Raw genomic sequence first — 17,059 nt, 5'->3', positions numbered from 1 at the left:
TCAGAAAGGTTGCTTTAAGATTAGACAAAAATGCCATGGGAAATAAAAAAGCACCAAGAGGCTGACCCCATGGTTATCACTGAATAAATGCCAGCTCTTTGCAGGGTTCTCATGTCTGTTTTACCATTGAAAAAACAAGTTTACAAAAGTTAAGTAACTTGCTCAGGGAAATCCAAAGCAGATGAGCCAGAGTCTCTGACCTCAGGTAAATAGTGTTATCTTAATACCTGTGGAACCCACTTCAGATATTCAGATAAACACTGCTTACTGCAGGCTGTAAGTACAGATGAACACAAAATTGAAGTAGGAGACAGGGCAGAGAGATAAGCCTTCCAAGTAATTTTTATTTTCTTATTATTTAAAATTCTAAAAATAAATCCTAAGTATTACCTTAAAAGGTTAACAGGGAAATACTATAGAAAAAAATGTGGGATTATCCAAAGGGTTTAAAGAAAAATCAAGCTCCCTCATCTTAGATTCTATCAAATAAAACTCCATTATTACTTCTCAAACTATATGCATGATATATTTCATAAATTAGTGTTTATATATAATCTGCTTGATTAACCGTTTTTTGGTCAATGCTGAGGTTTGCATTTGCTTTGCTTGTGCTCTGCTATATCTCTAGCCCTAAATTTTTGCCCCAAAATTAGAGATGGAGCCTTTAAGATTCTTCTGCACCTGCTGGCTTTGAAGCATGATCCTCCAGCTATCAGCCTCTTGAGTAGCTAGGATTACAGATGTGAGCCCCTAGTGCACGGCTCGAATAAACCTTATGAAATACTTCTAATTTCTTTTAAATCTCAAATAGTATCATACTATTCAACATAGTCTGTGTCCTACTTTTGTTTTGTTTGTTTTCACTTAATATTTTAGGATTAACCCATATCATTACATGGCAGACTTTTTTTCATTTTTTAAATGGTTGCAAACATGTATATATATATATATATATATATATATATATATATATATATAGGAGTGGAAACAATTATGACAGATATCTATTAAAGAACATTCTAAACATATAATTTACAGGTGAAAAATTATGTGCATAAAAGCTTAATAGACGTATAGATACACACACATAATATATATGAGAGGTTCTGCTATTTTTTACAGTTGTGTGACACTGGATAAGCTATCCTAAGTATTGTTATTAATTTCTATTTCTTTATAAAGTTTATATCAATAAGACTGAGTGCTATGCTTATGTGGCCTAGACAACTAGCCCTACCATTTCCTTAATCAAAGTTATTTCTTTTCATGGTTTTTTGAAGCACAATAGGGGCCAGAGGAGAAAACAGGCAGAAGGCAGTGGGTCACTGGCTTCTTTAAGGAATACTGTCATGTCATAGTGTCTTGACATCATGGTGTGCTAATACCATACTCTGGTATTAAATACATGAACTGTTTATTCAGTGGTTTGCAGAATTTGTACTTCACTTATTCAGATAACATGTTGAATTGTGCTAAATATACAAAGCAGCATCACACTCCAAGTTATGACCCAGGTGTCAAAATAATAGATCACAACTTAAGTCCTCTGTCTTGCCTGTGTTATTTTCCTTTGCACTAAATTACCATTTTAAGGAATGAAGGAACATTTAGATTTAGGGATATAATTAGCATGTTTTCTAAAATCTTGATTGAGTTTAAGAAGAAATCTAGTCCTTTTCAATAACTTCATCACAAAGTTACTAAGCAGGAGCTAACACACAGATACTCAGCAACGCTACGGGCCTTTCCAAATGTCAGCACGTTCATTAAACCTATGGTTCCTAAAAGTTCTGGAAACCTGTCGTATCCAATAGACTTTAAAAGGGTTTTGCAAAGAATTTATTGGCAGTGATATGTATGGATTAGTAAATCATCTGCAGAAACCAGAAGTCTGGCAGGGGACTGTTTGCACTGAGCCCATGGTGGCTTTTTAACCACTCAGGATCCCCGGGGCCTTTGTATACGTGGGAATGCTGGGCTACTCTGCCTTCCCAAGCTACATTGGGAAGAAGTGCTTAGAAGGCAAGGGGACCTTAAAGTTATTAAATGTCACAATGAAACCTGGGGCAGGGTTAGGAACTAGGTGAGGGAAGCCAAAAGAGGAACTTGGAAGAAGTCCTCACCTGGTTCATGGTAGAAAGAAATATTAGAATCCCCATGTCCATTGTATATAAATGTCTAGGGCTAAGCCAGGTGCTTGTGGCTCATGCCTATAACCCCTGAGGATTGTGGTTCAAAGCCAGCCCAAGCAGAAAAGTCCATGAGACTCTTATCTCCAGTTAACCAGAAAAAAAAAAAAGGAGCAAAAAGCTGGCTCAAGTAGAGAGTCAGCCTCCAGTGGACAAAGTCAAGAAAGTGATGAGACCCTGAATTCAAGGCCCTGCAGTGGGGCTGGAATGATGGTCTCTCTCCCAAGCAAATGTGCCTCGCCCATTTCATGTGAAAAGTGAAATCAGGAAAAAGCAAATCTAAGGGAAGAAAGGAAGTGAGTCAGGGCCATTGGCAATCTTCAGCAATAAGTGATTCCCAGGAATTCCTCTAAACATTAGATGGGTGTGGGGTGTAAGCTGCCCTTTGACTCCAGAGCCCTTTGTCCAAGTGTGACAAATACCAGCAAAGGGGGAATATGCTTCAGCCCCCATCTTCAGGGTCAGGCCTCAGGGAATAATGTGAATTCTTTCTGACAGACAAGCAGAATGTTCTATTGTTCATGCTTCAAAGCATTTTGCAGGGCTTAATGAATTGATCCTCATACCACCACTACTGGGAAAGAGATCTTTGGGGTTATTATGATTATTTCACATGTGTAGCTGAGAAATTAGCACACAGCTGGTCAGAACCAGAGAATTTTTACATAGGAGGACCTTAGGGACAGCAATCTGATTAGAGGTGGTAAGGTGGACAGTGACAGAAAGGTTTGAAAGCTGTATTTGCACAGTGTGTTTATAAAATTCAGAAATCTCTCCCCTGTCGGGACTTTCTGGGCACAACCATCATTGCACCTCCGAATGTGACTTTGCAAAGAGAAGGGGGTAGTTCTCAAGTACTGTCTTCAGCATAGGGTAAGGGATCTAGTTGCTTGGATCCTGACTCTTCTCAATAATTCCCTATCTAGTGAGGCACCAGTGGCTTGTGCCCGTAATCATAGCTATTTGTGAGGCTGAGATCTGAGGATCGAGATTTAAAGGCAATTTGGGCAGAAAAGTCCGTAAGACTCTTAAATTAACCAACAAAAATATAATCTAGAAATGGAGCTGTGGCTCAAGTGGTTAGAGCACCAGACTTAAGTGAAAAAGCTAAGGGGCAGTGAGTTCCCAGGCTGAGTTTAAGCTTAGTGTGGACGTGCGTGTGCACATGCACACACACACACACACACACACACACACACACACACAGGCACACACACGCACACACCACACACACATACCCCCCTGTCCTTCACAAACTCAGAAGATCTTGGGCTTGAAAAGAACCTTGGAGATTGTTCAGTTCAGTTCCCCATTCAAGCGGATGCAAAGACACCATTAGAATACAGAAAATCCTATCATGGCAGTTGCTTGGTAACAGAAGAGATTGATGACTTTCATATGAAATAACTGTGCTTGCTGAACTTGTGAATATAGGAGGGGAGAGCTTATTTCTCTATTGCTCTATCATTTTGAGAATATAGAGGATACATTGTGGAAATAAATTTTTCCATTTTAGCATAGCTAATTATATTCTTCTAGTAAAAGTCATAAACAGAGTTTGGCAGCAAAAGGAACAAAGTATAGAAAGAAAAAACTATAACTTATTTAATTGGTCTTGTTTTTCTCCTTGCTTTGAAGAAGCAAAAATAGAGTAAGAGGTAGATCACAGCACTTGTATTAGTTACAGGTAATGATAGCACTGCCAGATTGATAACAAACAGTCCCAATTTTCTACACTAGCCTAGCTCACCAGGAAACCTCCCATGTCTGGTTCTACCTCAACTTCCCCTGGTCCTTCAGCACTTGGGGGTTCCTCTTGAGTTTATTTCTTCATCATGATAGAAATTCTGAGAATTCTGGGATTATGAACTCTTGGTTCATATTTACCTGATCTGATTTCCTTTTCTCTGGTTATGGTCCCTGAAATGCTGAAACTTCAAAGGATTTAGCAGACGTTTCAAAGGCACAGGCATTCAGGCACATAGCCTTCTGACTGTCCTGTGTTAAGGATGGAAATGCCTAAATGCAGGCTCAACGTCTTGACTTTGTGCTTTAGAAATGACCTTTCTACTAGTAGAAAGGGAAGAATCGACTTACAAATAACACATCTGTGGTTTTTATCAGTCTGAACACCAGGCCCTAATGGTCCATCTATACATGGTCACAATCTTTTTTTTTAAGGCTCTGGTTGCTCTGGTGCTCATGTCTCAGTGGGGGCTGAGAAACAAGGTCCATAAGATCTATCTGTCTCTGTTTTCTTCTGATGGCTAAGACTGCCAGTGTGACAGCTGGTTTATCTTCCCCAGAATTCATACTTTCTTCTGCTTCTCTATCCTTCCTAAGATGCTCATACCTGGGAAGCCCCTGGGAACCATTTCCTGAGAGGCTGTGTGACATTGTAGCTTGTATTCTAGTTTAATCCAGCTTTTCTGCTCTGCTCCATCAAAAGTCAGAGAGAAGATGTCAAGTCATGATGACTTTTTTGTTGTTGGTAGTCATGGGGCTTGAACTCAGGACGTCAGTGCTGTCCCTGAGCTTTTTTGCTCAAGGCTAGTGGTCTACAACCTTGAGCCACACCACCACCCACTTCCAGTTTTCTGATGTTTAATTGGAGATAAGAGTCTCATGGACTTTAGCTGGGCTGGCTTCAAACTGTGACCCTCAGGTCTTAGCCTCCTGAGTAGCTAGGATTACAGGCTTGAGCCACCAGTGCCCTGCTCATGATTACTATTACATCATTCTTTCTCGGTTTCTCTCCTGCTCTCTGGGTTATCTTTTTTTTCCTTTTTTGCACCAACCCACAGTCTAATCAGTACCCAACAGAGCTTTATTACACACTTGCCTTTCTCAGTGATGACTTAATGAAAAGGGGCCTTAACTCCTGTTCTTGTTTTCCCCCATCCATCCTTTGACTTCAACTCCACCCCAGTGTGAACTGACTCTGATAATGGTACAGTTTGGTTGCTCCATCTCTGGCCCATTGAGATATGGAAACAATTGGCTCATTTGACACTTATTTCCATAGCTGAACTTGTCTTAATCAAATTGTAATCTCTCCTGTACATCATTGGCTGTTAATTTTCTCAACTCTGAAATGTGCTTCCACCTCACTTCTGCCTGCCCCCCCCCACTAGCCTCTGTGTGTGTGTGTGTGTGTGTGTGTGTGTGTGTTAGTGTGTGTGTGTGTGTGTGTGTTAGTGTTTGTGTGTGTGTGTGTGTGTGTGTGTGTGTGTGTGTGTTTGTACTACTTTATGTGGGTAGCTGCCAATATAAAAGAAAGAAAATGACCAGTTAGGTCTCTGACTAGTTTAGAAAGTGTGGGAAAGAGGAGGCCAAGGAGAGAAAGAAAAGCCCCCTTGGAAACTTTTAGATGAATAAGGCCTTGCTAGCCAAAGAACTAGGGTGGGTGTTTGCAAAGCTGATGGTCTAAATATGGTCTCACATTCATTACTACCCCCCTCTCTCCAATGTCTACTAATTCTTCAGTAGCCTTTTCCTTATCATTCATTTTCCTTCCAGAAAATTTTCATTTTATTTTGCTGCAAATGGCCAAAAGTATTTTTCATAGTAAAATATATACAACATAAAAATTAACCACTTTAAGATGTATGCTTTGGGATAGCCACATGAATACATGGGTTGTATTCACAGTGTTGTGTAACTATTACCCCTATTCATAGAACTTCCTTTCCCAAACAGAAATCTTGCACCTTTAAACAAACCTCTCATTATTCTATTTCCATTTTATTTCTCTGCCAATTTGGCTATTGGAAGTACTGAAATTTTCAAAACAATTTTATGTGTTATGGTACTGACAGAAGGGATTTCAATTGTTTTCTTCCATCTTGGCTAGAAATTATCAAGATAAATGTGATAACATGTTAAAATAAATAGAAGAACAAGAGTACATAATTCTTGATAGAATGCTTACAGCCTAGAGGATATAGCACGCCAACCTAATGATCACATAAGTAAATGACAACTGTACTTCTGCATTCTATCCCACATTCAGTCCTAAGAAGGACACATGGTATATGTTCAGGGTCCTGAAAGTTATGACAAAAGTTTCAGAGCAGGAAATATTGAGAGTCGTGTCTATAAAGAGCACCCATTTGTTGGTGCTGTTAAGTCCCAGTAAACAACAGCAACAATAATTAGGGTCTCCAACTGAGTCTGGTGATAAGTGGCTTCAAATCCGATCCAATGTATTTCCTGCTGACTTGGTTTCAGTAACTCTTTTAGAAGAAAGGAGGTTTCATCCCATTGAACCTTTTCCATTGAGCCTAAAGATCACATCCTGTCAGTGACTTAGACAGGGAGAATGGTGGGTGGAAGAGCATCAAGGATGACTATGTGAACATAAACATTGCAACTAAGAACTCAGACTGTCATTCACCAACTGAAGTAGAGTTGAAGGGCAGTAAAGAGAGAAACTTATACCCTCTATTTAAGACATAGAAATGTAAGTGATAATAGTATCTGCATTAAAAGAGGTTCAGGCTAGAAAAGAAAAAAACAGAACAAAATACAAAACTGAGAATGAGACTAGAATTTATTCACGTGTGTTAATAGTGGCTCCTGCCACTGGTCACCCTTCAGAGAAAGCATTGCTAGGCTCAGTGGTACAGATGAGAGTATAAAGACCTTCTGATGTCACACAGCATCAAAGCATGAACCTACCACGTTGGTAGGTTTAAGACAGTGTTCTTTCCATTCTATCACAGCTACCCCTAAAGGTTAAGACCTCTTCTTTGGGCTGCATGGAAGGGAAAGAGGGCATTCCCTCAGGTGCTGAAGAGAAAGGAAGGGGAGAAGAATGAAAAGAATGAAAAGTCAGGAGGAAAAAAAAGTCCAGAGAGTCAAAAACCGTATATTCTTTCTTCTTACAGCAATCTCATTCAGCCATGATTGGGTAAGCATTGTGAACTTTGATGTTTTGATGAATATTTGCCAAACGACTGGCACAAGGTAAATATTGAGGAGAAAATGCTTTTCCTTGATGAGTTTATTATCTTCTTGGTAAATAAGCCAGACTTTGAATAAATAAGAATTTTCCAAGCAATGGAAAGTCTCTGTTGGATGATCGACTCAGAAAAAAACCTGCCGGACTTATTATTACTGTTATCATCATCACCATCATCATCATCATCATTATTGTAATTATCTTTAAGTAGTTGTATAAAGAAGTTTCAAAAATTTAAAACTATATAAAAAAAAAAAAGAACTGCAAAAGCTGGGCACTGTAATCCTAGCTACTCAGGAGGCTAAGATCTGAGGGTCATGGGTCAGAGCCAGCCTGCACAGGAAAGCCCGTGAGACTCTTATTTCCAATTAACCACCAGAAAACTTGAAGTGGTGTTGTGGCTCAAAGTGGTAAAGCACTGGCCTTGAACAAAAAAGAGATCAGGGACAGCCGGGCGCTGATGGCTCACATCTGTAATCCAAGCTACTCAGGAAGCTGAGGTCTGAGGATCACAGTTCAAAGCCAGCCCTGGCAGGAAACTCTGTGAGATTCTTATCTCCAATAAACCACTAGAAAATCGGAAGTGGTTCTGTGGCTCAAGTGGTAGAGCACTCGCCTTGAGCTGAAGAGCACAAGGACAGCACCCAAGCCCAGAGTTCAAGCCCCACGACTGACCAAAAAAAAAAAAAGTAAAAAGAGATCAGGGACAGTGGCCTGCCTCACAAACAACAACAACAACAACAACAAAAACAACAAATGATTTTTTAAAACCTGTAGAATTTCAGAGAAGGCAAATGATATATGTTCCGTTGTCCAAAAAAAACACTTCAGGAGAAATGATATCAGTTATCATTGCTCAGTATGTCAGAACCAAGCAGAATAAAGAGAAATGGGTCAATTAACTGAGTATATGAAAATAGAATTATTTCAAGAGCTACCGAACATTCATAAGGATTCCAGTTTCCCAAATCTTCAGCCGCATTCTTAAAAATTCAGGTCAAAACTCATACCCTGAATGTCCACTTATTAGCTGGGTGGTCACAATCAAGATTATTTATATGCTCTAAATCTCAATGTTATCATTTGTAAAACCAGTTTAATAATACTTAATCTTCTTAAGTAGAAGATTAAGATGTAACAACAATTTAACATTTGGTGCACAACAGGTTTTTCAATAAAAACTACTCATAATTATTAGCCAACTCTTCTAGCCGAAGACCTCAATGGAATAAAATGTTATCTTTGTTAAATGTTATCTTTGTATGTCAGTCTGGCATGTGAAAATAATAGATGAATGGCCAGTAACAGATGAAAACAAATTTCTTAAATGTTGAAATCATTTGAGGAACTCTGGCAATCTTACTTCCTTTGATTTGAAGATTTAAAAAAAAAACACATCTATTTTTGATTCTGTAGATCCAAACTTTAAAAAAGCTGTCACATAACAAACGACACATGATTGTGACCACATTTTCTAAGAGCTCTTCCCATTTGGATGTGTTCACAGATTGTGTTACTAGTGAGTTAGGCAGAATGGAAAATAAGATATCAAGTTGACATCTTGGACAGATGAAAATACAGAGTAGTCAGGCAGGGACATTTCATTCACTCAGAGGTATAAGGAAGGATACTATAAACTAAGCAATAATTTCATCAGAATATGCCAGAAGACACAGGATATTATGAAAGTAAATGGACTGGTTGTCAGAAAGAAAAAAGAAGAGTAATTCAGAGCTGTTGCTTATGAAATAGGTTGAAGGGTGATCTGGAAAGACAAGAATACTAATAAAATATTTGGCACACAAGTCTATCATTACAGGTCACAGAATAAAACCTTGGTTTTTGTCTTGACTATTCTTGGAGTAGACTGAAAAGTTAGCATGAGAATTTGAACATCTGGGTCGGCCAGCTATATAATCCCAACAAACCACTTATTTTAAGGTCTCATTCATATGAAATGTAATATGAAAATATTTATTCTGTAAACTATGAGGTTGGTGTTATAATCACATTGAATAAAATAGATAAATGATCTTTGAAGAATATAAGGAATAATATATGTTATTATTATATGTTTCCTGGAATTTATAGTTTCCCTATTTTATTTCCTTTTTTATTTTTCCTTGATTCCTCCCTCCCTTCTTTCCTTCCTTCCTCCCTCTTTCCCCCTTCCTCCTCTTCTCCCTCTTCTTCCCTTTTTCCCCCTCCCTCTGTCTCTCCCCCTTCCCTCCCTCCCTCCCTCTCTTCCTTTCTTCTTTCCTTCCTTGCTTGCTTCCTTCTGCCCTCCTTCCCCTCTTCCCTTCCTCCTTTACTCTCTCCTCCCTCTTTCTCTCTCTCCCCTCCTTTCCTCTGTCTCTTACCCTTTTCCTCTTTCTCTCTTTCAACTGTCTTGCTATGTAGTCCAGGCTGGTCTCCAGCTTGTAATCTTCTTACCTCTGCCCCCTGAGTCTAAGATTACAAGCATATACCACCATGCCATCTACATTCATTTTATGTTTCAAAAATTGTCCAAGCTTTTACTTATTTGTTGAAAATGCTTAGCAAATACTTGTGTTGTTTTGTAAGAAACTAGATATGAAGATGTGCTTGGGCTTGCTCATAGATGTTATCATGCACTTGATTCTTTCTTCAAAAATGTTGATCTCTTCCCAGTCCTACAGGAGAACTGTAGAACCTGAAGACACAGTGATTGCTATTAGAGATAATTGCCTACTTCATACCAAGCCTTACATTGTGGAGAAATTCCATTTATCTTTTCCCTAGAGAGATTAGAATACCTGATTAGAATGAAGTAAGTTCTTATGAGCACTTTTCTTAGGGTTGGCAGTATAGACCTATCTTGCTGTACACAGAGCGAATATTTGATACTGAAAAAGTCAGGAATTACTATAACTAATAGGCTCTAAACTGCAGTAATTATTACACATATGATTACGTTAGGCAGTATAGGAAATGAGAAACTCCCACCAGTTATAATTTTATAGTATTTTTATGAGCAGGTCTGATTTTTTTTTCAAATGGAAGAAGCTTTGTGACTTAGAGCTGATGAAATATACTCATGTTTACACATGTCTACTGTGCCTGGCAATGAATAAGGTCACAATTCATTTATTTAGAGCTTAGAACACATCCATGAGAATGACATTATTTTCCATATTTTATGAATAAGGAGAATAAAATGCAGATAACTTATGTTGCCAAATGATTTAAAGCTAGAAAAAAAAAAAATCCTGGAATTTAAGTCCAGAACTCCAAAGCTTATTATGCTATGTTGTTTTATTGTGTATTGATCTATCAGGAATTTAAACCCTTTGCCCAGTTAAAAGTTAAACGAGAGTTGGGCAGACAAGTTCTATATCCTGGCTAAACTTTACTCCATGTTAAGTCACGTGTTATACCTTAATATTGCAGAAGTGACCCTATAATTACTAGAGCAAAGATATTAGCTTGCTCAGGCAGAACCCTGCTGAAAAATAGACTGTATTTAATGCCTTCATTAGAAAGAGGGACTTGCCCCAGGGTCAGAAGTTGGTAAGATGGCACCACCATAGTGAAGAGCAGACAGCCTTTTCACTATAGACAAAAGTTGGCAAGTACAGAAGCAACATGGAATGCCAGCAGATGTCCTGTGTCCAATTGCCAGAAGGAATGAACATACATGTGCTGTCCTGTTTGCTTCAGTGAAGGTTGAAGTTCTTTTTATCTCCTTCCTTATTTCCTCCTCTTTTAAATTTCCCTAGGGTCACTGCCACCATGCACTTCTTTCCATTCTTCAATTTTTGCTTTTCTTAACATGGCATATCATAGTCATGTATTTAAAAAACATTTGCATATTAATTATTCCTTTTTTGGGGGGGGGGGTCTGGTCGTGGGGCCTGAACTCAGGGCCTGGGCGCTGTCCCTTAGCTCTTCAGCTCAAGGCTAGTGCTCTACCACTTGAGCCACAGTGCCACTTCCAGCTTTTTTTCTTTTTTTGCTTATGTGGTGCTGAGGAATCGAACCCAGGGCCTCAGGCATTCAAGGCAAGTGCTCTACCACCTTCCCAGCCCTAATCATTCCCTTTTTATTCAAGTCAAAGAAGGTTTATAAAATGCCACAGTGATGACTTACAATAATGCAATTAATTCATTCAACGTAGGTGTTGTGTTTCCTCCAATGAAGATGGCCCAAATTCTGTTAATTCTCCTGATTTGGCTATGATATAGAATGTTATATTCTGTTAATTCTCCTGATTTGGCTATGATATAGAATGTTATATTCTGTTAATTCTCCTGATTTGGCTATGATATAGAATGTTATAGCAAGTCTACTTGTACACATCTCCTTATGTACAAGGCTATTTTTTCCAGGAATATGTGCCTGGAAATGCTATAACTGGGCCATAGACCACACATGCACTTTCAATTTACCAAATGTTTTCTAGTATCTTGAATTCTATTGGTCATGTATAAAAATTTCTTACTCTCCCCACATCTTTGACAATACTTTGGTGTTGTTGAACTTTTCATTTTTCCCTAAGTGGATGGATGGATGTTGCCTCTGTTATTTTAGTTCACTGCTGACACTTTTTTTTTTCCTTTCCTTCCAGCGTGGCTTAGGGCTCATTGGAAAGTGGGCTATGCTCACTGTACCCACTCCCAGCCTCCCAGAAGTGGTAACTGCCATTCATCCTCTGTCTTAAACTTAGTGTCCCAAGTAGGCAGGCAGAGTGGGGGCAGGCCAGGGTGTGGCCCCCCCTGCATGTGTGAGGTGTGTCATGCTCCTCTGATGACTGCCTCTTTGCCCACATCCTGTTAATTTCTGCAGGACAGCCAACCCATCACAAATATTGACCCCAATTTTCCTAAGTGTAGGCTTCTCTTTGTTTATTGGCTGGGCAATTTGAAAGTGTTCTGAGCGAGCATACAGAGCTGAAAGTGCCTGCAACCATAAACCAAAAAAAGGAAATACTCCTTTTTTTCCTGGTAGGAGTAACACCTCACTCCTAGGAATGAATCCCATGCCAAGTGCACATGGTAGCAATAGCTTGTTGACAAGTTTCTCCCTGGACCACTCTCCTTTAGCTCTTCCGGCTTTTCCAGTTGTGTGGTGAAGGACTTGAGATTTGGATGTAGATTGCTGATGTCAACTCCACCTCTTCAGAAGGAGTGGATCTCCAGTTATCTCATCTGTGAAATGGGGATCACAATAACACCTGCTCTATAGGATAGTTAGGCTTAGGGGAGGTGATGCAGACACACAGTAAGAGCTCATTAAATGTCAGCTATCTGTGCTAGTAATGATCTGAGTTATGTGTGGGATCATAGGTCACGGTAAATGATGCAAGAACCACAGGGTTTACATTGTTTTCCACCGTTAGTCCACTATGTAGTGTGCCATTTGCAATTTTATCTTATAGAGAGATTATGAACTGATGCTCCATGAAATGTGGTTTATTTTATTAGAAAAGTAATTATGATTATTAGTTACTATTAACTTGGGAACTCTCAAGTAAATATCTTAATTTCATGCTTAAAAAGATGAGGTTTCTGCAGCCTTGCATCAGATGCTTATATATTGATCATAACCCTCCAAAAACTCCCCTCCCCTTTGGTAACTGCCAGTGCTTGTGGCTCCTTCCTGGTGGTCACACTTCATTATCTGAATTTGTCCATGCGTGTAGCCTGCAGGGACAGAGGAAGAGAGAAAAAGGGAGGAAAACTAATATTTGGTGTCAGTGCTATGCCAGACAATTTTGTTGTGCACATCACAACAAAATTTTATTTTATTTTGTTTTATTTTATTTTGTTTTATTTCATCTTCATAATAGCTGTGAGGAAAATATTATCTTTGTTATTTATTTATTTATTTTGGTGCCAGTTCTAGGGCTTAGGTGCTGTCCCTGAGCTATTTTGCCCAAGGCTAGCAGTCTACCACTTGAACCACAACTCCACTTGCAACTTTGTCTTTTTGTTGTTTGTGGGACTTGAACTCTGGGCCTAGGCGCTGTATCTGAGTTCTTCAGCTCGAAGTGAGTGCTCTACTACTTGTGCTATAACACCACTTCCGGTTTTCTAGTGGTTAATTGGAGATAAGAGTCTCATGGACTTTCCTGCCCTGGTTGGCTTTGAACCACTAGCCTCAGATCTCAGCCTCCTGAGTAGCTGGGATTACAGGCATGAGCCACCAGGGCCTGGTCTTTCCAACTTTTTGATAGTTAACTGAGTTAGGTTGAGTCTCACAGACTTTCCTGCATGGCCTGTCTTCAAATCTCAATCTCAGCCTCCTGAGTGGCTAGAATTACAGGCTTAAACACCAGCACCTGTTTCTATTATCCTTTCTTTAGAGATGGTAGAACAAAGGTGGTGACTTGAGTAACTCACCCAAGGTTACACTGCTATGAAAATAGATGTACATAACATGTACCTCATTTTTTCCTCATGCCCCTGAGATGTTGGTGATATTACTGTTCAGGGTCCAACTGTTGTTAAGGAACAGTTCCAGCAACAGTTAAGTTCCAGCAACAGTTGTTGCTGATTTTCAAGTCTCCTACTGGGAAGAAAAAGGTAAACAGGTATAAAACCAATGCCTTGGGGGCTGGGGGGTTAGCTCAGCAGAAGAGCTTCTGCCTGGTGAGTGCAAGGCCCTGAGTTTGGTCCTCAGCTTTGGGAAAAAAACCAAACAAACAAACAAAAAAAAACAATGCTTTGAGGCACTGGTTAGTACATACTGTTTGGAACGACCTTCCCTCTTGGCGACCCTCTTCTGCTTGTCATGGTGTTTATTCCTGGAAGGACTGGTAATCATCCCCAAGTGAGCTGTGTAACTAACTCTTCTGGGATGGCTTTAAGTTTGGCTAAGTCCCAATATGCTACAAGGCAAGGTTTTGAACTGAAAGAGGTAGGTCTCTTACCTGTCTGGCCATGACTTCTCAGCATAGTTGTGGAAGGACAGAGAAAATGTCAACCAGACAGTTGGAGCAAGGGGAAACAGGATGTGTTCCATCCTGAAGGTAATTACATGGCTGGTGTGGTGAAGTCAATGGTAATGAGGCACATGAAGTCACACAACACATGTGCCTCTGATTGGCTGAGGAATATTTCTCTTACCTGAATAAATATTTTGCAACAGTTACCTGGGTGAAAACCAACTTCCTGTAAAAGGGTTGATTAAAACCAAACAAAACAAAGGTTCTTGTGGGCTTGAGTGCTCTGTACTATATAATTATTTCCTAACTAATGATACCAACTCCACTTAATGTAAAGGGAGGTGGGGGTGGGGCCAGGAACAATTCTCACTGGCTAAGGAATGCTCTGGAGTACATAGCCATTGCCTCATAGCTTCAAAGGCGAGAACTACTCGTTCCTTTTATTCTTCAAACAGAATTCTCAGCCACTGAAACTTCCTTAAGTTGTTTTTTTTTTTTTTAAAGCATCATTTAATTTAACACTCACAATTCAGCTAAAAGCTCTTGTTTGACCTTAGAAGCTAGAGGGGTTTACTACTGAGATCCTTGGTTTGTGACTTGAGGTTTTGTTTTTCTCTCTAAAAATGAAAACAGACTGATTTTTTACTTGATGTCATGAGAACCAAACAATATTAGGTCCAATCTGGGAAACAAATAGTTACTGAGTGTTGATTATGAGCTGAGAGGCACAATGACACTTAGTGAGGGGGCCTGGGGAGGGGAGGAAGATCCTTGAGTCTGTCATTCTCAGTTTCCTAGAGACAGAGTCTTCCATAGGTGCTCTGTTCCCTGACTGCTGGGGCAGAAGACTGTACTGTAACAGAGGCCTAGGGGAGGCCATATCCAACTGAAGAGGCAGGGTCAATAGGTACGTGCCGTGTGCTGACTCTGGAAGGTGCATATTGGCTCATCCAAAACAAAGTGGATGGCAAGGTATGTGGGGGTTGTAGACAGGCAGCTAGAAAGCCAAGTGCATGTGAAACAGCATGGAGATCACTCCCCCAGCCTTTGTGTATAACCAAATGGTGGGAAGAAGGAGGAGAAGGCAGAGGGATCTAGGAAATGTGGTATGCAGAATGGAGCAGAGCAGTGGGGGCACCGACTGCAAGGTGAGAACACCTGTTGCCTGTAGGCTAGAGGTGAAGGGCCGATCCCTGAAGGAAAAGATATTGCCAAATGTTACAACACATGTATGACCCGGGTCATGGTGAAACAGTCAACAGCTAGTCAATTTTGTAAAGCAACTCTGCTCCTAGGTCTCTTCTTGTGTGCAATCTTAAGCCTACGTTAAGTGATTTCTCACCACCTTCCAAGTGATCTTTCAGTCATATCTCTAGGCTCAGCCTTGATCTCCTCATTCCTGTGTATGCACAGGATCTCACCATTCTCATTTGCAGCATGGCTTGTTCCTGGGGATCCCCCAGCTCTAGCTTCTAGGCCCTGGCTATGGAAGGCCTGCATGGCCGAGCATCTGAGAATTCGGTGAGCTCTATCTTTACAATTCTATGTTTGCTCTCAATCTACGTTAGGCATATGGACTTTGCTTCTTTGGCAAACATCCTCTTAAGACAGCCTGGAAGCAATGACAGAAAAGGGACTAGGATCTCAATAGCCCCTTCCAGTTCCCAACCCCACTGCCCTAATTTCTCAAAGGGCCCATGAACACAGGCTTGGCCAAGCCTTTGACCCTAGATCATTGGCCAACATTTATCCAAACACATAAAGAGCTAGAACTTAAAAAGTTAAATAAAAGTCAATACATTAAATAAGTTAAGCTAGATAAAAATCCTTGACATATGTTCATTTTGTATGAAAGTTATAATTTTTTGATAAGGAAGACAAACTATATAGATAACTATAAAAAGAAATGAGTATAACAAGATAGACAAAGGATATAAAGAACACAGAAGTGTATCTTTGAGAATATTCATGAAGCATTACAACCTAAGTTAAAGCATCAGCATTTTCTAGTATCCAATAACAGTGCATTTCTAATGTACTATGGGCCAAAAACACTGATTTTATTGGAAGACTTCTCTAATCACTGCTTTCCAATGGGTTTGTTGGCCATTTAAATAGTATCTGAAATTTCCCACAGCTTTGGAGTGAAGGCTATGAGAAATATAAAGGAAGGACTAGTCAGAAGAACTCAGTATGCCCTTCCAACTCCTGGAGAATAAAAAGCACAGAAATGGTGCAGCAAAGAGTGAAATAATTCATCAGTCATACTCACTAGACACTATGTTGGAAATGAACTATACAACTTGGGGAGAAGGGGATCAGGAGAGGGTAAACTGGGAGAAAACGAGGGAAGAGGTGACACTGTTAAAAAAAATGTACTCCTTACCTGACTCATGTAACTCTAACACTTGTACATCACCTTTACAATGAAAAAGGGGAGGGGCAAAAAGTTCAATGCGAATAAAAGCTGTAGGATTTTTGGTTACTCTAAAAGCTACCTACAGTTACTCAGTGACAATCTGAGGTTGACCACTCACTCAACCCCGTCCCCCCCACCTCCAAGTGTGCATAAAAATCACTGCTATAGGATTCATGGATAGTTGTGTGTGTGTGTGTGTGTGTTTGTGTGTGTGTGTGTGTGTGTGTGTGTTGGGGGGACAGGGGAGGGTCTTATTTCTGAAAGGCATTTCCAGAGCCACAAGAGGGTTTAGAAGTGGAAGGACTGGAGTGTCTTTTCTGGCCACCTGAAGGCTATAGAGGCCCTTTCACTTTGGGGATTAAAATTTTGCTCTTGCTCTTAAACACTTGTCTAGGAATCAACTTGCTCACAAAGATCTCTTCTATAAGCTGGTGCGTGTTGTCGAGGTGACAGGTTTATACGTGCTGAACCATTGCTTGGCCTGTGGGGTATGCCAATGTAGAAGGCCTATCAGCACTGGGGCCATGCTCATCACTTGGATGATGGGAAAACATCCCTACAGTAACCAGGGTGGAAGGCAT

This window comes from Dipodomys spectabilis, unplaced genomic scaffold (assembly GCF_019054845.1).
Source record: "Dipodomys spectabilis isolate Male_0828 unplaced genomic scaffold, ASM1905484v1 ptg000095l, whole genome shotgun sequence".
Lineage (NCBI taxonomy): Eukaryota > Metazoa > Chordata > Mammalia > Rodentia > Heteromyidae > Dipodomys > Dipodomys spectabilis.
The sequence above is the reverse complement of the archived record's forward strand: the minus strand, read 5'-3'. Positions refer to the sequence as shown.